This window comes from Centropristis striata, chromosome 11 (genome assembly GCF_030273125.1).
Source record: "Centropristis striata isolate RG_2023a ecotype Rhode Island chromosome 11, C.striata_1.0, whole genome shotgun sequence".
Lineage (NCBI taxonomy): Eukaryota > Metazoa > Chordata > Actinopteri > Perciformes > Serranidae > Centropristis > Centropristis striata.
In genome coordinates, this window is record NC_081527.1 from 3,104,577 (window position 1) to 3,130,108 (window position 25,532).

The 25,532-nt window shown below is 36.8% G+C and overlaps 1 pseudogene; it reads left to right on the forward strand.

Moving 5' to 3' along the window:
- The first annotated feature begins 12,504 nt into the window (after positions 1–12,504).
- On the forward strand, positions 12,505–24,062 carry LOC131980940 (immunoglobulin lambda-1 light chain-like; annotated as a pseudogene).
- The last annotated feature ends 1,470 nt before the right edge of the window (positions 24,063–25,532 follow it).

The window sequence follows — 25,532 nt, forward strand, 5'->3', positions numbered from 1 at the left end:
TTATTACAACATATTCCAGATTTATTATATTTATTTGATTGAGAAAAGTTTCTTAATAAAAGTTACATAAAGGAAAAGAGGTTGTCTCGTGCTTATTTTGAATTTGTCGACTGTTTTAACATTTAACATTAGCACAAGATCACAAACCAGACTCCATTCAGAAATCTCTTGTGTTGTGATTTCTTCACGCTGTACTAGCAGAGCATGGTCAACAGTATCAAATGCTTTTAATAAATCTACAAAGAGGGCGGCACAATCATTTCCTTTGTCCATGGCACATATAATATTGTTTGTAACAGATGTAATAGCAGTAAGTGTACTATGTTTTGATGTGAAACCAGATTGTAGGGGACTCAGCACATCATTTAGTGAGAGGAATGTTTGGAGCTGATTGTTGACCAGAGATTCTAGAACCTTAGTGAGACAGGGCAGTTTGGAAACTGGTGGATAGTTGTTGAGGTTTGATTTATCACCACTCTTATGTAGTGGGACAACATGTGCTGATTTCCATACCTGAGGGATAACAGCAGAAGAAATGGACAGATTAAACAGGTATGTCATTTGGTCTGCTATATGAGGAGCAGCAAGCTTTAAAAAATAAGGATCTATTTGATCCTCACCTGTTGATTTCTTGCAGTCTAAACCCTGAAGTGCTTTGATAACAGCATGAGACGTAAAAGGTTGCAGTGTAAACAGGGAGGTGTGGTTTGAACAGTGGTGGTTTGGAGACACATGAGGCAGCAGCTGACCAGTAAGACCAGGATATAATATATCAAAATGGTTTCCAGCAGCAACAAAATGTGCATTGAAAGCATCACAGATGTCAGCTGGTTTATCTATTATACAGTTATCTGATGTGATAGAAGGAGGAATAGATGCACATGATTTGTTTTTCTCTATATTAACTGCTCTCCAAAATGTTGATGGGTTTGTAAAAGAGCTGGAGATGAAGTCAATGTGATAATTAGCTTTAGCTTTTCTTAAGGCGGAAGTGCATTTGTTCCTTAGTTTTCTGAATGTGAGCCAGTGAGCTGCCTCATCACTGAGCCTTGCTGTGGCCCACGCTTTGTCTCTTGCTTTGAACATCAGTGCTAGTTCAGTGGTGAACCAGGGGCTTGTTCTATTTTTAACTCTATGTTTCTTATATGGTGCGTGTTTATTGGTAAGTGACAGAAAGGAATTTGTAAAATAATCCAGAGCTGAATCTATATTTGGTATTTTATGCGTGTGGTGAATGTTAATTGCAACAAGGTGACAGAGAAAAGCCTCCTCGTTGAAGTGTTTGAAGTTTCTTTTGAGTATAATTTTGGAGCATGATTTTTCCATTTTTCCATTTCTGACACAGGCTACAGGGCAGTGGTCACTGATGCCAAGGGCAAAAACAGCAGAAACAGTGATTGTGTTTCTCCTGTTAGACAGAATGAAATCTATCAGTGAGGAGTTTTTGGGGTTCTTCAGGTTAGGTCTGGTTGGCTCTTTAATCAACTGTGTCAGATTTAGATGATCACTTATGTCTTTTAAATGATCTGAGTCAGATGTCAAGCAGTTTAAATGAAAGTCACCCAGGACCAGCGTCTCTGATTTGTTGTACTGAGCGATGAGGTGGGCTAATGAATTGATTGCACTGGGGATGGCTGAGGGTGGTCTGTATGCACCAACAACATGGATGAAATGATTACTGGATAGGTTGATTTAAGAGCCATAAATTCAAAGGAATGAGGTATGCTGACATTCTGTAGTACAGTAACAGATAAACATGATTTGACGTATACAGCCACACCACCCCCTTTCCTTCCAGCTCTGTCTCTTCTGGATAGATTGTAGTTATGCAGGGAAACTTCTGAATCATGTATGTTGTCTTTGAGCCAGGTTTCTGTTAGGACCAGGATGTCTGGCTCAGTCTGTCATAGTAGAATTTCCACTTGGTCTAATTTAAATTGATTGCACAGACTTCTCATATTCAGATGCATCAAACCAGGCCACGTCTTGATTTAAACAGCTGTGGGTTAAAGAACTCTTCCCTGGAGTCATCACAGAAGTTAGTTTTATATTGATATTTATTTTGGAAGGTTTTATAGTTATGAAATGTTTTGCCCTGTGAATTCTATTGTGAATAGACAGACAGTGTTTTTGATGAGCATTTGTAATAAGAACAGGGATCCTGAAGGCAGCAGCAGAGACAGAGAGTGGAGGACAGGGTGTGTTTTGGATCTCATCAATATATTTAAACATGTTGGTTTATTAAAACAAGACATTTGAATTCATGTGTTTGTGCTGTGGGGATTTATAACAGAGATGTTTCACTATTTTCTGACATTTCATTGATAAGATTTATAAAATTAGACATATTCTTTATGATGAGAAATGTATGATGGGATAACATAATAATGTCTGCAATTATTTATTTATATCACAATTGACTTGTGTGATGATTTATTTGGTATTTTATAATAGAGATTATAGAGAAGACTTTCCATAATACTGCTGATTTATAACAATAAATGTCCTCTGTGATCTATAATCTTTTTATAAAGTTTCATCATCTTTGAGATGTTTTTAGGCTTCATTAAGGGTTATAATAGTTGACTGACTGTTCCTTATCTCTATTATAAAATACCAAATAAATCATCACACAAGTCAATTGTGACAAATATAAATAAAGCAACAATTTCTGAAATAATTAAAAAATGTATTAACTTCATTGCAGACATTATTATGTTATTTCATCACACATTTTCACAACATTACTTTGTTGTATATTACTTTTTTTCATTATAAACTAAATAAAATGTCATAGCAGTGTCATGAACCAGCTCATAGATCATGACAAACAAGGAGACCACACATGTTTTGAAGTTATAATAAAGTAATGTTTATTTAATTTACCAAAAGCAACACAAAGGAACTTAATTATGTGAGTCAGTAAATCAGTGGTGAGGTGTGTGCATGCATGCGACGTGATGAAATGCAAATGTATAAGCCAAAGCAACCAACCAAACTAAACCAACATAATCAAACCAACTAAACAAACCAAGGTGGAGGCTGTGGAGGAGAAGAGAGAGAGAGAGCTGAGGCCTCAGCTCCTCTATATAACCTCAGTAATTGAGAGTGGAGTCAGGTGTGCTCCTACAGCCTCCTCCAGCCTCTGCAGACTGGAGGAGTGGCATTTCCTGTGGCTCCTCCTACACAGGAAGAGAAATCCAGAATGGCACAACACACAGAGGGGGAGGGGATCATCACACCCCCCCGCATAAGAAAGGAGACCAAACAGGTACTCCGCAACATACATTAAACACTTAAATAATCCCATCCCCCAAGATACATCTTCTCTGGGCACTCAAATCTGACTGAAAAACACAATTAGGCCTCCTTCAATTTTAAGTTTGTTTATCTTACCAGTTTGGCAAAAACTCTTCCTACCCCCTCCGCAACCTTGAGACCTAGGAGCACTTTAAGAGAGAGCAGAAGAGAACATGATGGAATGAAGGGAAAACGCATATAAGGCAATATTAACTATGCAGACTTAGCAAGCCACTAGAAGGCACGAGAGAGGGCATCAGCCATATATTTTCCTTGCCCTCTATAAAAAGGCATCAACCCAAATCACAAGACAGCAGAAACGGCCACCTCAAATGGCAAAACCTTTGTTTTGTCATTTGCCCCACCATATACAGTCTATGCCTGAAGACATTCACAAAGTCAAGCAAATTCTGCTGCTGACAAGTTTTGCTGAAAACAGCGACATCCTCTTCCAATCTGGGCCAAAAGAAATGCTGCAAGACTCGATGGAAAGTTCCATGAACAGCCCCATGCCCAGCCACATCATCATAGGAGGCTTTCATGACAGACTCTCCAAATTTCTCAGGCACCACAATCTGCACTACAGGTTTTCCCACACAATCACCCTGTGCAGAACATTCACGCACCAGCGCACCACTTTGTAAGTACCCCTGAGCTGCAGTTTCCATGTCTACCACTGGAGACACCAGATCAAACAAAGCACTCACTGAAGGATCAGTTTGTTCTCCAACAAGATCAATGTAAGGGATGGACTTCAGAGGCTCAGGTATGATAACAACTTTTCCCTCAGCCTTCGATCGTTGAGCAGGTTGGTCTCTTACCTGACTCATTGCTCGAGTTACTGCACACACTGGAAACAGCTCAGCCTCAGGATCAGCCTCTGTCCTCACAGCCTGTGAGACAGCAGGTAGAGGTTCAGGAACCTGGGTGACCTCACTAAGGGGTGGAGCCTCAGCCCAAACTCTATCTCCTGCCAGGTCATTACCAAGAATTATGTCAAGCCCTTCCACAGGTAATGCAGAAAACGGAGGTACTAAACGCAGACTAGTGGCAACCTCAAACAAAGGTGGACCAGGAAACACTTGAGCTCCACTTACTGAGCTACCAGGTGCACTTAAGCTCAACCGGCGCACCTCTAGTTCCAGCCTGCGTGTTTCCAACCTAATCCTTTCATTATCCAGCCGCAACAAAAACAACTCTCTCTGCTGTTCAAACGTTAGACCCGAATTACTTCTAGCACTCAGAAACTCCATGGCTACCAAAACAAACAAATCAGCCTGACAAAATCACTCCAGACAAACTACAAGTCAATGTATCTCTTAAACTACACTCCACATCCAATGATGCTACAGGTAAATAAATTACACATGACCCACAGCGCGCCAACCGTCCACAATACACATCCAAACCTACCACCAAAGTTCGTCCCACTAACTGCCTAACCAGAATCTAAACTAAGCTCCCCCCCTAGTCTTCAGGAGGCTAATTGCGGCGGGTAATTATGCACTAAAGCCCGATTTTTGTTGCAGCCCGGTAGCCCGATGCAGCCACCAGCAATGGCAGCTTCCTGCAACGCCGGATGTGCTCCCGAGACAACTGCTGAAAACCGCTTTCACCCCCACACTATAAACCCCCCAAACGAATTCCAAGGGAACCCGCTCTTATCCTAACAGGGACAAACAACGGCAGTTAACAAAGAACCTGCATGTGAACGCTTGTACACTGAGCCACAGTGTCCGAGCACCAAACTAAGACACAAAACAAAAGCTCTCACTCCCAAAACAATACATGTGTCTCCCACAAACAATGTAATCCAACAACCAAAATGGTGGAACAAACTTTCCCAAAGGTTACTTACCAAGAAAGTCCACAATCAAATTCCACCACTGCAAACTAGTCCAAACAAAAACACTAAATTAGTCCTAAATGGACGAGCGGACGAGCCCCCATTTTGTCATGAACCAGCTCATAGATCATGACAAACAAGGAGACCACACATGTTTTGAAGTTATAATAAAGTAATGTTTATTTAATTTACCAAAAGCAACACAAAGGAACTTAATTATGTGAGTCAGTAAATCAGTGGTGAGGTGTGTGCATGCATGCGACGTGATGAAATGCAAATGTATAAGCCAAAGCAACCAACCAAACTAAACCAACATAATCAAACCAACTAAACAAACCAAGGTGGAGGCTGTGGAGGAGAAGAGAGAGAGAGAGCTGAGGCCTCAGCTCCTCTATATAACCTCAGTAATTGAGAGTGGAGTCAGGTGTGCTCCTACAGCCTCCTCCAGCCTCTGCAGACTGGAGGAGTGGCATTTCCTGTGGCTCCTCCTACACAGGAAGAGAAATCCAGAATGGCACAACACACAGAGGGGGAGGGGATCATCACAGCAGTGAGACTTTAATTTCTAAACCAAAACCATTTGAAGGAACCAAATATCTAATCTCATCATAAAGAATATGTGTAATCTAATATTATTCATCTTATCAATGAAATGTCAGAAAATAGTAAAAAAAAATCTCTGTTATAAATCCCCACAGCACAAACACATGAATTCAAATGTCTTGTTTTAATAAACCAACACCTTTAAATATAAGTCAATATAAGATTATGACCATATATGACAAAGAAAAGCATAAAATATTCATATTTGAAAAGCCAGAAGTGTTTGGCATGTTTTGATGCGATATATTAACTCAAATGAAGAAAGATGTTTTGACTCATTAAAGTAGATTTGAATGATTCAACACAACATTAAAGTTTAAAGGTGGATTTTCACTGGAGTTGATTCCAGTCAAATCTCATTTATATTATCTTACCTATAAAATGTGAAAAATAATAAAACATTGCCTGTTATAATTTCCCACAGCCCAAACACATCAATTCAAGCTTAATAAACCAAGAGTCTGTATTTGTTTAAATATGAGTAAATATAAGTTTATGACCATATATGACCAATAAAAGCATGAAGTCTTTAAATAGGAGAAGCTGGAACCAGCAGATATTTGACATTTGAGCTTGTAAAATGACTAAAATGATGATTTGATTGTAAAAACAGCTGCAACGAGTGGATTAATCTGCTAATTGTTGCAGCTCTATTCTCACACATCACACGAGGACTCTGAGGAAAGAAACACACTTTTCTCTGATTTACAGCAAATCTCAATGAAAGCTGGTCTTCTTCTTCTCCTTGTGGAAGACTTTTCCATCTGCCTGCTTCCTCCAGCTCAGTGTGACGTCGTCATTCAGCCCCTGGTCCTTCAGCTTCTGTTGGAGCTGACAAACATTATTACTCACACAGAGATTACATTCTGCTTTCTTCTTTACATTTCATCCTCTGGAAGCTCTTTTTCACACTTTTTTTCCTCACATGATAGTTTGTGACTTTCCCTGTTTCTACTTCTCATGTCACGTTGCTGTCCAAAGCATTGTAATGTTTATAACATATAGTTTGTGAATGATTTATTATTTTAAATGTCTCTTTATCTGTTTCCTCCTCAGACTGTTTCTTTTACTGCTTTAATGTGAATTCACTCTCTGAGGGCTGATAAAGTTTCATCTCATCTCATTTTAAATTTGCTTCCAACAGTCATTTGTTGCTCAGTTTTTGCATAAAAGTTGAATAAAAAGAATAAAAACAAGATTCACATCATTATCTTCTCATTTCATGCTAAAGTAAACCTAAATCTAATATAAATACTGTTTGAATCCTGATTTAAAAAAGCATTTAAAGAGAATGACCTCATATCACACTTGGGTGTCCTCTCATACAATCACAGCATAAATGAAACATGCTTGTAGACTTTACACTGTAAAAAAGGTCTAAAAACAAGATAAAAACACTAAATCTGAGGGAAATGATCTTGCTGCATGGACGGATAATTTCACTTGACAAGATTTCTTAAACTAAGATTATTAAATCTAGAAATAAGCGCGTGAACACTTAAAATAAGAAATTAACTCTTAAAACCAGATAAAGTAAAGCTGCCAGCAGTGATGAACTGGCCCGAGCAGAGTGACCTGATGATCATTTGTTTCTTACCAAGATAAAAAAAACTTTAGATTTAGAAGTGTTAGATATTTCATCTTGTTTTGACAGTTAATTTCTTATCTTAAGCATTCAACTTTACACTATCAGCTTATTTGTAGATTTAACTATCCTTATTTAAGAAATCTTGTCAAGGTAAATTATCTGTCCATGCAGCAAGATAATTTCCCTCTGATTTAGTGTTTTTATCTGGTTTTTAGACAAACCTTTTTGCAGTGTAGGTTTGGAAACAAATTCATGTCAATAAGCAGCATTTTAGACTGAATGTACCTTTCCACCCATGGTGGGAGGTCCAGTGACCAAATCTCCATTGTTTGGGTCTCTCAGTCTTGTTTGTCTCTGTCATCATCTGCAGCAGGTAAAACACAGAGCATCGAGACAGTAAACAGACAGGTAGTGGTAATGGAACATTACAGAGAATATTTGTTCTACTTGTTTCTTTCACCCTTTTAAAGAGTCTCCACTTTATAAAATCATGAAACAGCACATTAAAGTTCCCTTTCCAAAGCTTTTGGGCAGACTGGTTGATGCACATGCAGATGTGTTTTTTTGCTGTCGACGTCTTGGTGCCTTCTGGGTGCACATAGACGTCTCTGGCTCCTCGACATTCTGCTTCTCTCAGGAATTTACTCCAGAATTCTGAAGATTTTTTACAACAAGCATGAGAACAATATAATAAAGTAAAAAATAAATGTTTTGCAGATTCTGACTGAATGACTGACAGTAAATGAAAGATGTATAGGTAATACCTTACTATTTTTACTTTATTTTTTTTATTTTATTTTATTTTTTTATCTTTTATTTTTTATTTATTTTGGTGTGTTTCTTGTCTGCGTGCTGTGCTATTTGTTTATTTTTTTACCTTTTCTGTGGTTTGTCATGTGAGTGCATTATGTGGGAAATAAAATAAATAAATAAATAAATGTTTTGAAACAGCCAGAAACTTTAATATATGTGAAACTTAACTATAGCAGGTTACCAACATTAGCCTACTTGAATATTTACTGTGTAATGTGACAGTAATGGTCACTTTGTTTTGGGATATTATCGGGGTTTTGATTCTTACATGAGATTAGTTTTTTATTGTTTTATAGTTATATTATTATAACAAGCAACTAATTAGGCCACGTCAGACTGATTAAAAAAAAAAGTGAAATAAAGGAGAAAACTCCATCACAGCCTTTTCAGTCAAGAAATGAATCAACCAATTCAACAAGAAATCATAGTCTGATCTGTGTACAGTTGTTTAAGCCTTCATATCAACATGATGCTCCATTAGCTTTAATGCCTCAGTTAGTTTAATGAAATAAACTAAATAACTTTACCACTGCACAATCTCTCTCTTCATACATGGAGTAAAAACAAGCACAGAGCTCCTTAACGAGCTCGTTAACAGCCGGCAGCAGGGCAGCCTGTTAGCATCTAGCTAGCTCACCACATGGACTATAAACAAGCAACTCTGGCTTGACAATGGCAATAAAATAAAAAGGTATGCCATCAGAACTTCATCTCACCTTGCTTCTCTTTCCAGAAAGACAAGTGCTATCTCACTGTGTGGAATTTTTCTGTAATATACAGAGCAACTTAATATTCAAGCAGAAATAAGGTGTAATTTCAAATATTCTTACCTTTTCTCCCAGAAACTCTTCTTTTAAAAGCCCACAGACTCCATTATCCATAACGTTGTCGTTTAATCAGTAAATGGCAGGAGTCTGGACCGACTGGGGTTTAACCACGCCCACATCCGTAAACCAGCCAATAGGACGGACCTTGGAATTGACCGGCAAAAACAGCCAATCACAAGGCAGAGGGCCAGATGTGTGTATCAGAAATGTGTATCAAACTGCAGTACCCCACAAGAAGCAGGTGGCGCTGTGTAATACACTGGAATACACTCAAAATCAGGTCGAGTGGTTCATAAGGACTGACGCCCAAAATGAGGAAATATTTTAGTTAGACACTAACTAACTATCGGCATAGTCCGCATAATACACTTAGGTCCTCCTAATGTCGGTGCGTATCCTTGTGAAATGTCCGTCTATATCACATTGGGGCACACACACACACACACACACACACACACACACAGCATAAACATCACATGCTCTCAATTTCACACTGTAAATAATCTGTTAGATTAGATTTTGTGTAAACCTGACAGAAATAAACAGGTAAAGTGTTAATACATTTTACTGAACAAGAGTAGTGGAATAACTGGATTTATATTAGTTATGATTAACATGGGGTGGACAAAATAACAGAAACCCCAGTTACTGAAAGACACTTTGTGAAAGAGGATGATTTAAGAAAATATATAACAGAGGTACAGCGTGAAGAAATCAGTGTTATGGAGAATATTTTAACAGATTATTTTAATAATTCATTGATATGGAGAATGACCCTTTTTTTTCTTTGTCTGACTTTTTAATGTAATAGTAGTTAAAGTAGCAGAAGTAGGTGTCGAGGCCTTTTGTGTGAATTATTGAGTTGTTGCAGACACAAGAGGGAAGCAGAGTGAAGGATTTGTTGTACAGTAAATACCCTGGAAAAAGTAAAAGTCCTGCACTGAAAACGTGGATTAAATGTGACTCTGTGTGTGTGTGTGTGTGTGTGTGTGTGTGTGATCATCATCATCACCATCATCATCATGTGGGTACCTGCACTTCCTGTGACTAACCACAAGGTGGCGCTCTCTGCCTGTGATAAAGTTCAGTTTGTCACACAGCCATAAATACAGTTTTTTACAACCGGTATGACTCATTGTTCGATACTTTTAACACTTTTTCAAAACTCTTCACACAGTTACCACAACATCAGCCACAATTCTTCTTCTTTTGACACAAAATACACACATTGATTGAAGATTACATTGATCACCTCTGATTCCCGTCTCACCCAGTTCAGGTGCTGGGCTTTTTTCAATCACATCACCAATCACATCACCTATATTTATAGGCGGATCTTGTGAGGGAAAAGAACAAAAGATAAGACAAGGGACAAGGCAGAGGATTTGCAAAAAACAAGAGAGGAAAAATGCCTCGAGGGAGAGTTAGAATGTGTGGTGGGGCTCAAAGAAGGGCCAGAGATACGGTGACAGATGAAATACGAGCTGCCATCATGGACCAGCTCATCAACCATGGGTTGTCACATAGAGAGGCCTGCACAACAGTCAAACTGGCCCCTACAACTCCCAACGCCTTCTCCAGTTTGTAGAAGAGCTGTATGATAGACTGGTACCTGAGGGGGAGAGGGGACAGGGTGAGTTGGGGGGTAACTTGCTAACATGTGATCACCTGGGACAACGTGGCATTCCACCATGCACCTGCAGTCACAGCTTGGTGTGATGCCCATCCCAGGAGGAGCTCCCTTTTCCTTGCCCCTTACTCCCCTTTCCTCAACCCAAATAGAGGAGTTTTCCATCACCATCCACATGACCAAATGTCCCTGTTGGATGCAGTGACTGCTGCATGCCAGGACATCACAGCTGACCACTGCCAGGGCTGGATAAGGCATGCAGAAAGATCCTTCCCAAGATGTCTGGCCGGAGAAGACATCAGGTGTGATGTCAATGAAAATATGTGGCCCAATGCTGACGACTGAGCAGATTAGCTTTTTTTTCTTCCTCTTTAACAGTGATTTTTTCTGCTCCTTTTTCTTTTTGTGTATTTGACAATACAGTAATCAATGACAGCTAAATGCTGTTTTTTTCGTCTTTACTCTACTGTAAGTCATTTTCATTTGCAATACAGTAAATCGTTTACTGCAAATCCTCATTTACTGTCTTCTTCTTTCATAAACATTCTGTAAAGCTGCTCTGACATGGCTCGTTCACTTTTTGTACTGAGTGTTGTACAAAAAAAAGGAACAAAATTCATGGCCAACACATGAAAAATGATGAAAATCATCACAAACATTAATTTACATGTATGATCAACACAATAATCTGTTGATTGTAAAAGACAAAGGGAAAAAAGTAGATTTTACAGATGCAAAGTGATTCAGTTTGTGTTCTTCCATCAGTTGTCAGTGTTTTTTATGACACTGTGCTGTGACTGACTAAATGTGTCGGTGCTTTGGTAGATTTGGTGAACTGTCTTAGTGTATTATTGTATTTTGGAAGTGTGTGTCTGTGTTTAGTTACACTGCGTGATTTTGAGCATGAAATTAACTGTTTGGGGAATTGTGTGTTTCAGGTGTGATGTGCGTTAACAGTTTTGAAAAAGTTTTTAAGGTTCTGACAAACGAGTCATAGCGGTTGTAAAAAACTGTATTTATGGCTGTGACTCCTTTCTAACACCGTAAAGAGACATGTGATGTCACACATGTGATGCAATATGTTTTCACGTTGAAAATGATCCAACTGTTCAGAATTATACCCTACGTAATAGAAGAACAATCTGAGGAAATAATATGAAATGTATCATGACTGTTCCCTCAACGTCTTAAAGGAACAGACTGACATTTGTCTCACAGTGTTATTCCATTTAAAGGGAAACTGACAAAGAATGTTCACAAAGTATTTCATCATAAAATAAGCTGCTGTTTGACTTATTTTCATTTAATTGATCAAATTATTTGAATAAACTCAAACAATAGAATAGAATAAATAGTTAAATAGATTGATATTTTGATCGACAAATGGATATTAATGATGAAAATAAAAAAATAGAAAATAGTAATTAAAAAAATAATGATTATTAATAACAACAATAAAAATAATAAAAAATAATCCAAATTATAATAACAATTATTATTATTATTATTATTACCATCATAAAACCTAATTAAAAACTACATGGGAAAAAATGACAAATATAAAATAATAAAATTAAATAAAAAAATTAAATACAGTAAATAATTAGACTGCAAACAATTAAATGAAGCTCTATTAAAAGCCAGACTAAAACAATAAAACACAATGAATGAATAAATAAATGAATAAATGGATAAATGAATAGATGAAACTGGATTATTTATTATTTATTATTGGGATCATTAAAAGGCCACGAGCAGAAGACCTGAGGGTTCTACAGGGTTCATACGCTAAAAGCAACTCTGAGAAATAAATAGGACATAAAACATGAAGAGCTTTATAAACAATAAAAAGGACTTTAAAATCAATTGTGAAGCAAACAGGCAGCTAATGCAGAGACTTTAAAACAGCTGAAGACTCTGTTTAATATTAGTGTGAAGACACAGGAAAGTGAGGTGCTTTGAAGCAGCCTTATCTCTCCACCACAGGGGCTGATGGGAGGTCTGAGGACCTGTTAGAAACCACGTGGCCCTCGTCTGATCTCGCAGCTCCTCCTTGTTTGGCCTCAGCTGCATCAGAGCGCCACTTCTCCCCAGGTTCACCAGAGGAAACACCGCTGCACAAAATGCTTTTCCTCCCAGCTGCTGCTCTGTGCTGTCTGTGCTCAGGTGAGTGTTTCCAGCCAATCAGGAGCCAACAAACTCCACCTTTAACAAACACTGTCACACTCACCTTCATCTACCTGTCTGTCTCCACACAGCGCTGGCTGCCATGGCAACACAGCTGCTTCAGGAGGATTTAACATGGACCAGGAGAGTTGGTGAAAGAGTCTCCTTCAGCTGTCGAGGCTATGAAGAGTGTGATAGCGATGGTGTATACTGGTACCAGAAGAGAGACACAGAAACATTCACACTGATTCTGCGTATTGACAGGAATGATGGTACCACATATAAAGGTTACAATCATCCTCAGAAACATGATTTCTCAGCTGTGAATAAACAGAACGGCTGTGAGTTGCAGATCCAGAGCGTTAAACTAACTCATTCAGCCACCTACTACTGCTCCTGTTATAAGTATCCTCCCCACAGTGATAAAATATCCCTGCAGCCTGTACAAAAACCTCCAGATGAACAGATGTCAAACAGTGTCTGTGACAGGAAGAGAGCAGTAAACCACAGCCCAGGTTCACATATTTCACCTCCATCTCAGCCAGAGTCACAAACACACTGAACTGAGGGATTTATTTTCTTTACTGCTGTCAGGATTTATTTGATATGATATTTATTCATATTTTTATCAGATATTCCAGCAGGTTTATTGTTGTTCCACACAGTGAGGACAAACTAGCAACACAGAGACACAAAGATAAAAGAAGTGAAAGAGAAAAGAGTCAAATGAATATTACAAATAAACTGAGTAAAAAACATCAAGAAGTCTTGTTTGAAAAGCAGTTTGTCATTAAAAACATGATGAAACAAAAACAAGCTTCAGCATTTTGATAAAGATTAAAATCCTCTGCTTTGACCTGCTGCAGGAATAAAGTCCGTTCCTCCTCACAATGCTGACCTGCTTCCTGTGGCTCCTTCACAATAAAAGCTTTCTTCCATCACATGTTGGAACAGATTTGAGCAGATCATTTCACTTCAGTAAATGATACAAGTGAATTGTAGGATTTGTGACAGTTCCCCCTCAACAGAGATTTGGTAAATGTATTTGGATTGAATGAAGGTTTTTCTCTGTGAGCAGTGGGACCTTTGGCTCCGTCTTTACATCCAAACAAAACTTTGATCCAGAACAAGAGAACTGTTGGCCTGATTTCTATCACATCTACAGTGGATGTTGATGGTCCCCAGAGGATGAATCCTCATATTTATACAAGTTTTAAGATCTCATTTTAACTGCTAATCAACAGAGAAATGTCTCATGAGCGTATGTGACAGAATATTAATATACAAGATATTTGAAGGTTTGAAAACAAAGAATAATGATATTAATGTCAAAGCCTATATACATACATCCAAACACTGAGATCACTTTTAGATTTCACTTGGCAACAAACCTTTTCAAGCAATAAGGTTCATTCTGGCTTCATATTTTTGACCTTCAGGTCAACAGAAATATTTGAGTGTTTACAATATTTGTCCTAAAGTGTAGTTTGAGTTGTTCACTGTTTGTTTGTGTGAACAGTAACTCTGGTCTCATGTGTTGACCTGATTTAAAAAGTAGGAGGATAATAATAATAATAATAATAATAATAATAATAATAATAATAATAATAATTATGGGCTCAGCACCCCTAAAACTTGGAGTAAGAAATGTTGTTAACCTAAAATTTTTGTTCGTCTTTGACAAACTTAAATGATGTCCAAAACAAACTCCGTAGTTTGTGGTTTAAATGTTAAGGATGAAAATGAAAACACCCCCGCTTAGCAAATGGTATCATCCTCCTCTCAGCCGCTCCCTCTGCACCGCTCCGCTGGCCGACCGGCATCCAGCGACACACGCAGAGTGAGAATCCTTTAGTTGTCGTGTTGGGAATCAACTAAGTAAGTTGCTCCAGCTCTGTCTCATACTTCTTTCCTTTTACCTGGAGTTGTTCACATTCAGATACCATATCGGAGAGTACTGGAGTCCAGGCACCGTTTTCCAGTTAGTTAGCCCGGTTAGCTTCGTTAGCGCCATTAGCGCAGCTACAGTCAAACTGGAGCGGTCCGTTTATTAAACAAAAGGAGCAGTGCCACAAATTAACTGTGTACCTGTGAAGTGCGTACTTGTGTCTCTGTTGTTAAAGTTTATCGTTACTTTAGAGACATAATTTGACATCAGGCGCGTCTTTTTCTGGTCCGTCGTCATGGAAACATGACTCCCTGTCAGGGCATTTGGACCAGAGTGAAAACAAACGACATAATCACTGTATAATACCAGTATGTGTGAAAACACTCACTGTGGCTTTTTAAATGAATTGTTATTTATTCCTAGTTTATATTTGATATTTTTCAGTTGTGTCTTCCTGTCAAAGTAGACAATAAAAAATAGTTAAATGTTTTTCTTTGCTGTATTTATTCATGTTTTGCAGAGGATTTAACCTGAACCAGACTTTGCAACAATAATAATCACATTACATTCATGCAGACGTAGTAGTATATACTACACACACACACACACACACACACACACACACAGTAGGTCTATATATATATAGGCTATTTATAACACAAAGGTATGAGATTGGTGAAAGATAACTCCTCCTTTGTGTGTTATATTGACATTTTAAATTAAGTAGCTTGAACTAAATTATTTTCAGTGGCACTAACTAAATTTTTTAAGTTTAAGTTTAAGTTTAAGTTTTAAGTTTTAAAATAGTACAAGGGCCTTGCAAGAAGACTTGAGGACTCCTAATCACTTTGTTACATAAGGACTTATCAAAAACAGCTGCCAAACGGTAACATTAAAAATGCAAGCATTATTTAAAACACAGTCCAGAACCTCAAAACAATGTTTGTCCTATGACCTGTTTTTTTATGTGTTTTATGTGGAAAAAAACCCTTTTTATTTTCCATGCTCAACTCTTAATATTTTGCTGAACCCTAATTACTTCAATACTTTAAACACTTCCATAAACGTTATCCAACTTTGGCATCCAAAATGTATCCATTACATCTTCCAAAAGTTAAAAAACTGCCTTTAAAAAAACCCAAAAAACAATCACTTTGTGACAATATGAATGAAATCCTCTGTCACACATTACACATTATTCAGACACTTTTAGACATTTCCATACAACTTTGTGTACAAATGTTACAACCTAAATGTACATAGTACATTCAATAACACAACTAAAACCGGGCCTGAGCAATGTTGTGAACTTTGTTTACATATTAGGATCCCTCCACAATCAGCAAGTCATTTTTAAGGGTCAGCACCCGAGGCCTCAACTTCCCATCATCCAGGCCCATAAGTACTTTCTGGATGAAGTCAAACGTGTTTGACATGCCGTTTGGGTAACTTAGATGCAAGGCATAAAAAAGTGCAAAAAGTGTGACAAATGCCTCAGCCATTTTGGAAAATTCCATAACTATGTTACCCTCAAGTACAATTGCAGTCTTCTCTGGGCAGAAGAATGTCGCATCTGTTGAATCTGCACTGATCAACAGGATCCCTACTGGTAGATCTTCAGTGATTGGTTCATCAGACTTCGCCATCTGAAGACAACAACAGAGAACTGTTATGTGAGATAACCTGAGCTATCTCCCAAAGCTGTTTGCAGGCAATTCATCAGTAATGAAGCCAGAAAACAGTCAGATAGAACCATCCAAAACAATAATCAAAATACATAAATGCAAATGGTTTCTCAGGTCAGTCGCAGGTCACAGTCAATATAAAACGTGGAACAGATTTATATAAAATTATTTATGTAAAATGTAGAACAGAATGTTTTGTCTCCCAGCCTGAAATTTGTTCATTTTACCATGTTATAAACAAAAAATTTGATCTTCAGTTGAATAAATATTTTCCATTGTCGCAAGAATTTTTTTTTTTTAAATGGTAAAAAAACATAGAGATTCTAAAACAATTTAAATGGAATGAAAAATTCAGACTTACACATTATTTTTATTTTTTAAGCTAAAGAGCTGCATTTCAAAGGCATCCAAAGGAATAAATCATGCTCAGCACTTGAAATGAATTAAATATAGTTGGAATTTACTCAGCACTTTGCACAATATTAAAGATGCTATATGTTGTATATGCCTTTTTTTATGATTTGCATCCATTGTATACCTTACATTATCTATACTACTTATGGAATTACTTATTGCCTGCAACAAGAACCTGAATGCAATCTGGTCAGCAGAAGAGAAGAAACATTTGCTGAAAAAATTCTCACAGACAAGGTCCATATCTAGTGATATAGGTTGAAACATAAGCAAATATAATTTTTTTTTTTTTTTTCATTTTTTAATTATTTTTTTTCTTCCTGCATTGCAGCAACTTAAACAATGTACAAAATAAAAATAAATACCAGTAATTGTATTGTATTGTTGCAGAGCAAATGCTTAATTGTACTTACATCCCAAAACTTCAGAAATGTAGAGTCATCTTCATGAAGATAAGCTGGGAGGGCACGAAGGACAGCAGCCCGTTTGATGTGAACATCAACTTGTTCCTTGCGTGTAAGAACAAAACAGAATAACAGTAACTAAACAGATATGAATTATTATATATCTACACAAACACATACACCGACATAGTACAACTTTTAAGCACCAACAATCTTAAGCAATTGACCTGGTGGTCATAAGCATAAAAAGAGCTGACCCAGAGTGTCAGCTACTTTCCCTGTGCGTGCAGCTCTCTTTCTGAACAAGCTCTGAAGACGGGGGGCATGTCGGTCCAACTCAGCATAGAACTGGTTCTTCAGGTTGATGTTTGCAATCCTGTGAAACTCGGCACAGACCTGTGCAAAGTACATGAATGTTTAAGTCAGATTGTAATGTATATGTGGCCCTGTAAGGAGATATAAACAGCAACAAAGCATTCCTGAATGCTGCCCACATTGACCTTGAACTGTTTCAAGTTTGGGGGAAAACATCCATACCACTACACTACCAAATCACACTCAATGGTATTCACTGCAAACCTGAATGGATATTTTCAGCTTATCACTGACAAAGTCAGTCTGAAGAATGAAATTGAATACATGTGCCTAGATAGATTTACTTAAAAAAATATTGTTTACCTGTGACTCTATTTTAAGAGCAGGCCAGCGTTCCAGGATCTCTCCAACAGGTAGGTCATCATTTATGACCTCTTTGCGCCGTAGGCCAAGCCATGGTCAAATTAAACAATATTCTCATCAATTGAAAACAATATTCTCATCAATTGAAAACACTTGTGAAACAGGTTTTAGATGAATTTGATTGTGGTGCATTAATTTACATTTCAGCAACTATGCAAAACAAATATTGAAAAAAGCTTAATGTTTGCCAATAACATACCAGGTTGAAGACTCTGTATGTCGGCCTGTTGCTTCAGCCTTCAGAGAAAAAAGAATGACATTTTAAGCAAGATAATACACTTTCAACAAAAGTATTATGTACAATATCTTTGAAGTATTACATTGATTAATGTATTAACCTCACACAATGTGAAATGTCTTAATCCCAAACTTATTAAAACAGGTTTATGAACATATTTCACTTTACTCAGACTTAAGTTCTTGCTAATCTATAGATATTGTGACAAAATTTAAAAAGTTCTTATATATCTAAACCAAGACATAAAAGGGTATTGCTACACTCTCAGGTTAAGAAGAGAGATATTATCTATTTTTCATTTATTATTATTTGTTTTCAATAAAATCTTATTTCTGTTTGACAGTCGGAATGACCTTAACCATGCAAAGACTGGGAACACTTGACCGCTGGACTGCGGTTATTTTTCCACACTGATTACAAGCCAGTTTACGTGCGTTACAAAAAAACAGAAATGGTCCGGTAAAACGTGAAATTGAAACTGATGTGACCTTAACTTTAAAGTTAAACCCTCCATACAAAACAGTAACATTCAGTAACCGTTAAGCCGAGACATGCCCGGACATGCATGCCGATGAAACATGCAGTTCCAGTCGACATTGTGTGGTAAAATCAACTTTATGAAATTTACCAGACAACTTTCTACACAAGACAAAATTTCCACTTTGACATAAAAATCCCACAAATCCACTTTCTAATCCCTCTTTACATGTAAATTAGCTAACAGTTAAGTGAGGCATTTACAAATTAAGCTAGCCAAATCACATTTAACGGACAGATACAAATAACTGCAGACAGCCCGAATGCACACCGTTAAAATATGGCGCTTAAACAACTTTTAACTTACCAAATTAGTGCTCCCAAAGCGAATATGAAAATAACGGAGGTCAGGGCGGTGAGGGCGGTCAGCACGGCGTTCACTGTTAGCGACTCCTGCTGAGAAAGTTGCTTCGTTCTCGGCTTTTCTTGACGACGCGAGTAGCGGTAATGGCGGACTTTCCGACAGGCTTGGAGAAGAAGGACGCGCGCACGTGACGTGACGTCATCAAGTTTACTGTCAAACTATTTGAGTACAGTGACTAAAATAAATGAAAGCGGTCGAGTACTGTTAACTTAAAATTACAAATTTGTACTAATGACTCTGAAAATATGTGGTGTATTTACTTTTTTAATTTTTTGAGCACAGATTATTTAATTTAACAAGCTTTTACTGTCCGGTCTCTGTGTGTGTGTGTGTGTGTGTGTGTGTGTGTGTGTGGTCTGCCAGTGACCAATGGTCATACGACAGTTCTTTAAAAGAAAAAAGACAGATTCAGGTGAGAGACTAGGGACAGTCCATAATGATCTCTGTCTTGTTTTTTTTCTTCTGAAGCGTGTTAAGCTAAAGTAACAGAAAATATAAACCAGCTATCTGTATGTTGTATCAAATTACTTATGTAGGAAATGGTCTGCTACAATATATTTGTGTATGATTGTCAGTGCCAAGGGAAAGAGAGAAAGATAGAGAAGGAGAAAGGGAAAGGGAGAGCACGCAGGAAGAACCAGGTGAGAAAACAACAACAATAAATTGATATATAGTGAATAGTGGCGAGCAAAACAGTAACAACTCATACTCCTATTCTAATTTATTGGCATTACTGTAGGTGGCCTATATTTTGCATTTTGTTGTCCAAGTAGCTGTTACTTTGTTCAGTGACAATAAAGTTCAATCTAATCTAATCTAAAAGAAAAAAGTCTGTTGTGCTTTTACAGTCAGGAGAGTCAGTGTGGATGTTAAAGTCTCCTAGGAGGAGGACAGATGGGGAGACTGAAGACAGTTGTGTGAAGAATTCTAAAAATCTGACAGAAAGGTTGGGTTGGGTTTGGGTTGACGGCAGATAATAGCAATGATGAGGTTTTGGACCGGGGAGTTTAAATGCCAGATGTTCAAAAGATGGTGCAGCAATGATGGAGAGTGGCCGAGGGTTGAGGTCTTGGTGGTGTTTTCCTCCTCCTCGGCCCTTAGAGCGAGGGATGTCCATGTATGAATATCCAGCAGGGAAGGTTTGGTTTAGTGTGAAATATTCCATGGGTTTTTGCCAGGTTTCAGTCAGACAGAGGAAGTCTAGTTGTTTGTCAGTGATGAATTCATTTAAGATGAGGCTTTTATTGTTGAGGGATCTTGTGTTTTTTTTTTGTCTTTTTTCAGAGGCTTTTGTTTTGAAGTTTGCATGGAGGAAGTGGGTACTGGGCGAAGGTTGAAGGCATTCACGTGGTGGTTCTCCTGATGACGTGGTGAGTTGTTGTGGTGACAGAATGAGGAAGTGCAGCAGCTGTAGTCGGTCCAGAGAGATGGGACGGGAGCCTCTATGGGTGTAGTGACGGCGTCGTAGAAGTCCAAAGTGTTTTATTGCGGTGATAAGTTGGTAACTCTGGTCTCATGTGTTGACCTGATTTAAAAAGTAGGAGGATCACAACTCTTTCTCCTTCAAATCAAAACAAGACTACAGAGCAACACACACTGGCTGTGTGGCCCAGCGTCCTGTCATTGGATGCACACATGTCATAAATCAAAGTAATGGACAATTTAAAGACGTGAGCTGATGATGGTGTTTGATAAAAACTGACCAAAGTCAGTAGGGTTCATCCTCTGAGGAACATGAACGTCTGAACCAACGATCCACGGAGACACTCTGCTAATGTGTCTAAAAAGGACATAAAAGAAGAGACAGTCACGTTAATATGAACATTAGAGAAACACATCATGGAGCTGAAATATGATACTGCTTCATAATGTGGACTGGTTCACCTCAGCTGACACATTCAGCAGCAGACAGGTTTTTGTACCAGTCTTTTTCACTGTGCCAGGCGGAGGGACCAACTGGGACTTCATCTTTGGCTCTGGAACTAAACTGTTTGTAGGTAAGAATAAACTTGCTTTTTCCTTTAGTTGCTTTATTGAAAATGTGTTTTAATGAGTTTCTGCTGCTTGTGACTTTTTTCATCATTAGTAGAGAATTCTTGCAGCCATGCAGCTATTGTTACATAAAAAAAGCTTCATAATTCCTGAAAAGATGTTTAAATCTCACGGCACAACTCAAGTTATTCTTTATTTCTCCATGAGATGAAACTGATTCATATAGAAAAAGTTTGATATTGGAAATGTTACAAATATACAGTATTTGATCCTCTCAGTAATTCAGCAGCGCCTCTTGTTTTTATTAAGCAACACACTATAACTATCACTACAAATGTGTTCTATATGATGATAAACATGTCCTAAAGATATATTTATCGGACTGAATATATGAAATGTCAATTAAATAGAACGTATGGAGACTGAGTGATTTCTATCTGTGATACAGGATGATATCTAAAGGCACACACTTTTATCTTTGTGTCAAAACAAAAAATAATTATAAATTATATATAATAACCTATAAAACCTTTAGGAAAGTATAGATCAATATTATGTGTTGTTTTAATTTTTATGTATTATTATTATTATTTATTAATATTTTGATGTGTTTATTTAGCATATAGAGTAAAGTATACAGCGGAAAACGTGTAAATAATTTTAACACAAATTTAGTTGCTGTATTATATTATATGAGCTCCTGTTTAATTATGTCTTGTTATTTATATGATAATTTAATTTTTGATTAACTCAGGGTCCTTTTTTCATGTTCAATATTGTTTTTATTCAATTTGGAAGATCCAGCAATTTAATTTTATTTGGGTATCAAAGTTTCCATTTTATATTATAAAGTGCAATTAAAAAGTAATCTGATAACATATTTTTGTAATCCAGTGGATCAAGTTACTATAATGAAAAAAACTGCCGTAGAATTTCTGTTCAGCAGCTGAATCCATTTCAGAATAATCTCCCCCAACCTGCTGATATTATACTATATTATATTATATTTCATTGTATTATATTTTAATATATTTTATTTCATTATATTACATTATAAAATATTATATTACATTAAAATATATGACGTCATATTTTATATCTTATTTAATTTTAGATTATATTGTATTATGTGGCAGTTTTTATTCACATTTGACAGAATCAAACATTGGAGCAAGAACTTAAAATTGCAAGAAAACAGTTTGTGCCAAATATAATAAAATATATAACAGATAGAAATGGTGATAATGCATAGTATAAAAATACAAAATTATTGAGATCATTAAAACGACAATTGCATTTTATTGAATATGTAATTTATAATCATGTGTAGAAAATGATGAAGAAAAACTGTTTTACACTTTCACAATAATATAATATTTGACTTCATCCTAAAGGATCAAGACCGTCTTTTTATTAAATTATATTGTTATTATAATTTAATAAAAAATTAAAAACTATAATGTATATGTTATTATAATATATTATTTTATATTAACATATATTTTAAACCTGACACTGACAAATTTGGACATTTTCTAAAATGACAACAAAACAGAATGAGATAATTTTCAGATCCTTTCTGAAATATATTCAATTAAAAACTGGACAAAGAAAATATATTTAATTTTCAAATGGATATACAGTGATTTTGGAATTTGATTTAAAATGTATTTCTAATTATGTTTTACACATCATGCAAACTTTATATTATATTATATTATTATGACATTTTAATATCATATTTACTTTATTTATTTTATTAAGTGGACATTTTTATTCACATTTGACAGAATCAAACATTTTTGCAGGAAGTTAAAATGCCAATGAAAATAGTCATAAAATGATTAATGTCTTGATTTGTTCCTATATAAATTGTAAAAGGTTTATTGTGGTAAATATGTGGTTAATATCCCAGACGGGCCCCCATTTAGTCATAACCCGACTCCTGGGCCATGACAAAAATGGGAATGGACACAAAGAATGATGATAAATTAAAGGAGATTTATTGTGATAAAGTAAAGAAATCAGTCCAAATGTGGAGTGTGTCAGTCAATAACATCAGTAATGTCAATGTGAGTGAATGAACACAGAGTTAAAGCAAAGCCGCCATCCTGTGGCTCCTTCAAGGACACTAACAAAAAGCAGTAACTGGGAGCCTCGCCTCTCAATAACTAGACACTGGACTGGAGCGTCAACATTCAATATATTGTGTTCCCTAACATGAAAATAATATTTGACATGAAGGTAAATATGTGCTTTATTTAAAATGTGTCATATATAAAAATACATTTCCATTGTATGAAGGTACAAGTCATCATTATATGAAATGAATTTCTATAGGTAAGAAAAATTAATGGTAAATAATGTGAAATGAAAGATGTGATCTTGTGTCCTGCTGCTGTCGAACTTCAGGTGAGCAGGTAGTGAAGCCCGTGGTGAGCGTGTACCCAGCAGCACCCAGAGCCCACCTGGAGGGGAAGAGCTCCCTGCTGTGTCTGGCCTCAGCCATGTTTCCTCCTCTGGTCCGCTTCTCCTGGAAAAGACGAAAGGAGAACGGTCCTCTGGAGGAGCTGCCCCCTGCTGAGGGAGAGCAGCTGGAGCTCAGAGAGTCGGGACGCACCGCCGCCATCTTGCTGCTCCGTCAGCAAGAGAGCAGCACGTATAAATACCACTGCTACGTCCAGCACGAGGGGGGCCAAGTGGAGGCCCCAACAGAACAAGGTAATGAAGGCTCGCTGACTGTGTTCAGCAGTGATTCAGCTTCATGTGGAGACGCTGTCAAAGAGAGCAGAGGAGCAGAGGACTGACATTTCTCACTGTAACTCCAAACATTTCACTCCTTTTCTGTTTCAGAGGTTCCAGGGACTTTGGTCCAGGATCAAGTCTTCCAGTCTCAGTGCAGGGTGATGCTGCTCTGCCTGCTGTACACAGTGCTGATAGTGAAGAGTCTGGTGTTCTGCTGTGGACTCGTTCTGCTGATGATCCTCAGAAACAAGGGACCGTCCACCAACTGCACACATGCTGACTGAATGTTTTCTGCCTTTTCTCACCATCAAATCTCATCAATTCATCTCATTCATCACGCTGATCAGTATTCACAAATATCAATGATGACGTGTTGTGCTTGTTTTGTAAAAGGAAGATACAGTCATCCTAAAAATATAAATACATATATACACGTGTATATATTTGTAGTTACTAAGTGTACATTTTGTCTGTTGCTATTTTGATATTTTAGTTAATTTCCACTTTGAATTGCGACCTGTATAATAATAGAGATTTATTCTCAATCTCAGTTTTCTGTTTCTTTGATTCATTTTAATCAAGTTTGTCAAATTCTTTCAGTGAAACAATCTCAATAAAGTGAAAAATCACAGTATGTCTGTTTTTGAAACCTCCTTGTTTTGATGTATTTCAATTTGACTTCAGAGCAAATAATCAGAAACAGAATCTCTTGGATAAATATGGCATTGTTCAAATTAGACAGTTAATTATCTAATTATGTCAGAGGTTCGTCGAGACAATAGTAAAGAGTTTATTCTCAAACAAGTCTTTAAAAAATTATTTATTACTGATGTCTGGAAAAAAAACCTCAAGAACTTCACTGGAGACGGTCAGAGTTGAAGGCAACAGAGTTTATTCTCAAACAAGAGTTTAAACCAGACTTTACTCTGGAATCAACTAAAAGTTGAATATTTTGCATCAGTTTATAGAACTATAATCTTCCCTCCTACTATCTGGGGAATTATTTTCAAAATTATCACTTTTCCCCTGTTACAAAGCTCTTTTATTATTTTAAAAAGAAATTTGTTTTCACTGTAGTTAAGTAAAGTAAAAAGTATCTATATATCTACATGTTTATAGCTATGGATAAGTAGTAGTAAAATAGCAAAATATAAAGACTTAAAAAACTACTCAATAGTCAAGTACAATGAAATTTCATGCAACTTTTTTTTATTAAATCTAAAATAAATAAACATTTAAACATTCAATAAATACATAATTTAATTAATTAATAAGGCAGTTCCAGGAAAAACCTCAAAAGTCACTTGTTAAATTCAATATTTCCAAATGTATGAATATGAATGAAACAGTACGGCCCACTGAGATTACTGGCTTTATTGCTTTATGTCTGTTTATATTGTGGTATGGAAGTATTATTCATCTGTCTAATTATTACTGCATTGTTCAAATTACACAGTTAATTATCTAATTATGTTGGAGGTTCCACTGAGATAACAGTTACAAGTTTATTCTCAAAGAGTTTAAACCAGAATAAACTATAAATGTAACATTTTGCATCAGTTTCTATAACTCTAATCTTCCCTCCTACTATCTGGTTAGTCTCAACATTATTTTCTAAAATTAGCAGTTTCTCCCCCGTTACAAATCTGTCATATTGTTTTAATTTTGGTGCGCTCCACCTCCATGACCTCATGTGGGGCTGCTCCTACTGAAAACTGAAATTCCCCCCAGAACAAGTTTAACTTGCACTTGCT